The sequence below is a fragment of the Bos taurus genome, chromosome 7 (assembly GCF_002263795.3).
Source record: "Bos taurus isolate L1 Dominette 01449 registration number 42190680 breed Hereford chromosome 7, ARS-UCD2.0, whole genome shotgun sequence".
Lineage (NCBI taxonomy): Eukaryota > Metazoa > Chordata > Mammalia > Artiodactyla > Bovidae > Bos > Bos taurus.
The window spans coordinates 40,109,448-40,115,556 of NC_037334.1; positions in this window are offsets into that span (position 1 = coordinate 40,109,448).

Below are 6,109 nucleotides of genomic sequence, written 5' to 3' on the forward strand. Positions count from 1 at the left end.
CACAGTGTTCACTGTGAAGACATGAAAGAAACTGGAATGGGGGAAAAACGAGGAGAAAATTTATCAGATAAGATTAGGAGTATCAGTTAATTTCTGTATTTTAATATTTTTGCATGTATTTTCTAGCTCTACAAAGGTCTGGAAACAATGACACTTCATAAGCAATAAGTTCACCTAAGGCTCAGATGCTAGTTTTCACTGCCAATTAGTACCAAAATGAACTTGGAGAAGTGGTGAAAGTAGAGAACATCTTTTGCTTTTATGTACAAGAATGCTCAAAAACGGATGGGAACATAGCAAAAAGACACTGGAACTAGGTGAAAGGGGCTCCATTGAGTCCAATTATAGGACAATTTGAACATTAAAATGAATAATGACAAGAATTGCCCAACAAGAGGTCAATTCACTAAGTGTGCTGAGAGGTTTCTTTAGCCAGAAACAAGAGATACAAAAAGAAAAAGAAAAGCTCACAAAACAAACGAAATATAAAAACATAAAACAAGACATAAGGGAAAGGAGAGAATGAAAGAATAATTGTGAACTCAAGGTTTTTACTATGAAATAGATGCATATTGTTGATAAATAGACAGATGTGATATAGCTCCTAGCTCTGTCTACACTGAGGGCTTAGAAACAACAAAACCCCTGTACCAATGAGCACATCTAGCACTGAGATCTTAGTTTTTAGTTACTATTTACTACCGAAAGGAACCGAGGCTCCTTGGAGAAATGATGCACTTCAGGGCTGGGGCAGGGAAAATACATGGTGAGATTCTGATCTACACTAGGAAATATTTATTTGGTTTCTGACATAGATTTTAGAACAAAGCTCTTAAACCCTTGAAATTTTCTAAAATATAAGAGTCGTAAGGATGTCTTTGGATATTCATAACAAGCCCTTTTAACCACACCTGAGTTTATATTACTGAGGTAATTTTTAGAAAGCCAATAAGGATGGGGCTGGTTGCCATGGGAACCAACTGTGTGACCAGAGGGTAGGGTTAGCCCTACCCTACCCACCTACCTCAAAGAGGGAAAAGGGGCTGGAGATTGAGTTCAACCACCAAGGGCCAATGATTTAACCAGTCATGCCTATGTGATGAAACCTTTCCATAAAACCCCAAAAGGACTCGGTTCAGAGAGCTTTCAGGTTGGTGAACACTGGAGATGAAGGGAGAGGTGCTCAGAGAGATCAAGGAAGAAGCTCTGTATCCCTCCCACATACCTTCGTCTATGCATCTATTCTACTTGGTTCCTGAGCTATATCACTTTATAATAAATCTGTAATCTAGTTAGTAAACTCTTCCTGACTTCTGTGAGCTGCTCTGGTAAATTAATGGAACTCAAGGTAGGGGTCTTGGGAATCTCCAATTTATAGTGAGTGGGTCAGAAGCACAGGCAACCTGGATTTGTAATTGGTATTGAAAGAGAGAGGGAAGTCTTGCAGGACTGAGCCCTTAACCTGTGGGATCTGACCCTATCTCTCGGGCTTCCCAGGTGCTGCTAGTGATAAAGAACCAGTCTGCCAATGCAGGAGATGTTAGAGATGAGGATTCAATCCCTGGGTCAGAAAGATTCCCTGGAGGAGGGCATGGCAGTCCACTCCAATATTCTTGCCTGGAGAATCCCATGGACAGAGGAGCCTGGTGGGCTACAGTCTATAGGGTCACAAAGAGTTGGACATGACTGAAGCGACTTAGCACGCACACTCTAGGTGGATAGTGCCAGAATTGAGTTAATAGATTGGGAGTGTTGAAATAAACATGTAGCAGAATGTGGAGAAGGCGATGGCACCCCACTCCAGTACTCTTGCCTGGCAAATCCCATGGACGGAGGAGCCTGATAGGCTGCAGTCCATGGGGTCGCTAGGAGTCGGACACGACTGAGCGACTTCACGTTCACTTTTCACTTTCATGCATTGGAGAAGGAAATGGCAACCCACTCCAGTGTTCTTGCCTGGAGAATCCCAGGGATGGGGGAGCCTGGTGGGCTGCCGTCTATGGGGTCACGCAGAGTCAGACACGACTGAAGCGACTTAGCAGCAGCAGCAGCAGCAGCAGAATGAGTCTATCTTTTACCAGAATGCAAGAAGTCCTCAAACAATAGAGGTGGAAATGTCAACTGGGCAGAAAAGCTAGTTTGGAGGGACTCCCATTAGCCAAATTTGAACATCAAAGTAATTAATAGGAGTTATAGATTGAGAAAAAAGGAATCCAAGAATATGTGTATCTTTACTGATATACATAAATAAATGAACAAATAAATGGGGGAGAAGGGAAAGTTTTACCAATCACCCCCACCTCCTTCCAGTCTATGCCCAGTGACCCTCTGTCAAGTTTCTAAAACTAGGACCTGGTACATTCAGTTCTCCCCGCTGTTCACATTTTCCATGCAGCTATTCCTCAAACCTGGGAAAGGATGAAAACAACATCTATGTATGGGTCCCAATCCAGTGTGTAAAGCACACCTGTGATGTGAGGCTTACCCTACCTGAGGTGGCCTCTGTGGTTAACTCACAGAGACTGGCAGAGCTGAGCGCACCTAGACTTTGATGGCAACACGCAAGTCATCCTTGTCTCCACAGGAATCTTTCATGGAAAGACAAAGATTCCCATGGATTGGGCACATTTTTGGTGGGCTTATATATTGGTACAGCTACTTTGAGGTCAACTTTGGTAACATCAACCCATGTGGAAGACACCACATCTCTGTCCCCCACACCACTCACATCTCCTCTGAGCCAGGCCACAGTGATGCAGGAGGCAGGACCAGGAGCTCTGTGTGGCTTTGGGCAAGCAGTGAATCTGCCTGGAACTCAGTTTTCCCAACTGTAAAATGGGGCCAGTCATCATGCTCTGCTGTCCCCATAGGACTGCTGAGAGGCTCTGAGGGGGCCAGTGTAAATCCCTGTAGAGGAGAGAGGTGCTGGGAGGTAGTGTCACAGTTTACCTCCCGCACAAGACTCAGCAGCCCTCGCTGAGCCCCCTTGCTTGAGCTGGCCCCACCTGAACTTCCATATTCATTAAACATGGTCTCATTACATGAAAAAAATTTTTTCTAAACATGAACATCCTCTGACAAGCAATTCCACATCCAGGAATCTGTTCTACAGAAATATTTACACCTAATGATGCAAGAGGATGCTCACTGCAGCAGTGAAAACAGAGGTTTGGAGCCATGTACTTGCTACTAGGAGAACAGATAAATATGGCTTATTCATACTGTGGGGTACCACGGTGCTATAAATTTTTATGGTGCACATATATCTTTACAGGGAACATATATTGCTTCTGTAATTTAAAAAAAAGCTAATGAGTCTTTTCCTTCTGCCTCATCTCAATCAGAAAAAAGTCACAAGAAAATATTTTTTTGTTTTGTTTTGTTTTTTGAAAATATTTTTTAAATGTATAATTGAATCCATCTGGTTGAAGAGTCAACACCATGGGGTAGTAACGTGACATGTTGTCATGTCTGTTACAGTTTTCAAATCACTGCCTTTGACTTCCTCTATGAAATCCTTCCTTATTGTTCCTCAGTAGCATCTTGAACAGAGCCCATCCTATTCATACAGCTTTAATTATACTGTTTAGTTTGCAAACTCTGACCTTGTATCCAATTCTGACCCCAGCAGGTTGGGGGCCTAATGTGGGGAGGGGGTCATTCTGCCTCTGAAAACTTCCTGTTGCTCCACTCTCACAGGCTCTTGCCTCAGTGCTGAGGCAAGAAGAGGAGACAAGAGAAATGGTGCAGCCACAACCTCTCTGAATCCTCCCTATTCCTCAGTTCCCCCAGCTTTGGCTGAGTCCTAATCTCTGCTCCATCCTGTTTATGCCAGGACAGCCCAATACTCCTTTGATTCTGGATCCCTTCACTTGGCAGACAGCATGCTTAGGAAGGATCCAGTAAAGTGATTTAATTTTGGGTAGCTTCCCAGATGTTCTTTTGACCCATAGTAAATTCATATGTGTGTGCATATTGAGTGCAGACTGGGCATGCTGTCTTCAGGGACCACATCTCCCTGTTTCCTCTTCCTCTGGGTGGATCAAACAAGATGCTATCCTCTCAAACAAGATGTTAAGCTCTTCCTGCAGTCATCACCGAAAATTGCATGATTCTTTGAGGGTTGGATTAGGGGAGTGGCAAGTATTCCACCAGAGAGGGTTATTGCCTCTCACTATATGCATTCAAACACCCAAAACCTTGGTGACTCCCTCCCCCGTTTCCTTCCCATCCTCTATCCCCCAAAGGAAATGATCCTTTTTAAGCTATAAATAAATAAATACCTTATTTCATACATTTCTTTTATTTACAGTTTATTGTCAACATGCATTTGTTACATGAAGTGAGAACTTATGAATAATCAAAGTATAATTATGCAGATTCAAAATAGATATTCAACACAAAAAATACAACCGTAAAAACAGGTTAACTCATGCACACATAGCAGCATAGATGCAGCAGGTATTTCAAAGGACAGCAAGTGCTTGCTTTCTCATTTGAAGATGGCGGCCATATCATACACTCAGATGCCTCAGTTTATCAGTGCCTGAGAGCCAAAATTCACGTGTAAAAATGTTTTTCACATTGACACTGTTGTAAAAGATATGTTTTCCAGAATTAAGCCTCCTCTCAGGCTTCTTGCCAGTTTCTAACACCTAAAAACTGATACAGAAAGTATTATAAACGTAACTACACTGATTCTTAAAGGTTAAAAAAGTATCTCTCAAAATAATTTAAAAGAATTGCAAACAGTAATGTCGGTGCTCTCCCAGATTTACTCCAGCATGAGCGTCTCTCTCTGGTTCTACTTCTGCAGCCTTCACCACGCTGCCATCGCTCTGCTTGCTTCCTTCCCTTGTTCTTCTACTGGTAGCTCCACCCTGGCTCCAGGCAGCTTTGTATCTTCTAACCATGCCTGCTTCCAAAGTCTTGGTCTGAAGCTCAGTCCCACATGGGCCAAGACTCAGGACACTCCCAACACTGATGAGGCTTGGGGGGCTCCTCCTCCAGCCAACAGACCCCTCTATACTGGTTGCCACAGTTCACATCAGGGTGAGCAACTCTTACCATCACCTTCTTTCCCAGGAACAATTTGGAGAAGATTTTGTAGACAAAGTTCCAAAACCACATTATTGCTGGCATTCCTGTGTATGTCACTGCTGCTGTGTCCCTGGATGTTCTCTAGACGTTCCCTGGAGGGGGCCTTTGGAAAAGAGCAGTCAGCAAGAGACCTGGGAGAACCCTAGGACTGAGAAACAGAGATGCAGCTGGTGAGCTGGGCAGCACGGGGTACTGGCTGGAGTCTTTGTGGGTCCTGAATCTGGATGTAGGACATAAACCCCACACAAGATGGGGCCCGCCTGTAATCTGTCTTCTACTAATCTGGAAGTCCACAACCTTATTGGAAGGCCAGGTACAGACCACCATTCTAGCTGTCACCTGTTGCTCTCAGTAGGTCAAAAGTAAGTGTAAGTAAGTGTTAGTCGCTCAGTCGTGCCTGACTCTTTGAGACCCCATGGAATGTAACCCACCAGGATACTCTGTCCATGGAATTCTCCAGGCAAGAATGCCTGGAATGGGTTGCCATGTCCTTCTCCAAGGGATCTTTCCAACCCAGGGATCGAACCCGGGTCTCCTGCACTGCAGGCAGATTCTTTACTGACTGAGCTACACGGGCAAAGAAGCATTAAAAAAACAAACAAACAAAAAAAAACAATCAGTGAAAGGAAATGAGTCATTTAAATGGAATTAGGTCCCTCTGTTGGCAGCCAGGGTAGGGAACCTCAGACACAGTAACCTAGACTTCAGATTTCTTCTCTGCAATATAAAAAGCTTAGAAGCATGATTCTCATTCTTACAATAAGAATAACTGAAAACACTGAAAAAATATCTCAGATCTGTCAGAGTATTGAAGTCACAAGGCAAACTGTTACCCTGAAAACTAGAGAGATAGGCAGATACAGAAAATCACAGCTTCTAGGTAAAACTGCACAACTCAGAGGAGATTCACACCTAACCAAAACTGTTTTTTAGATAAGACCGCTCATCTGGTATCAGTTTACTCAAGCTCAGGTTCTTTACATCTCAATGCAGAAGTAATTCAGTGAGA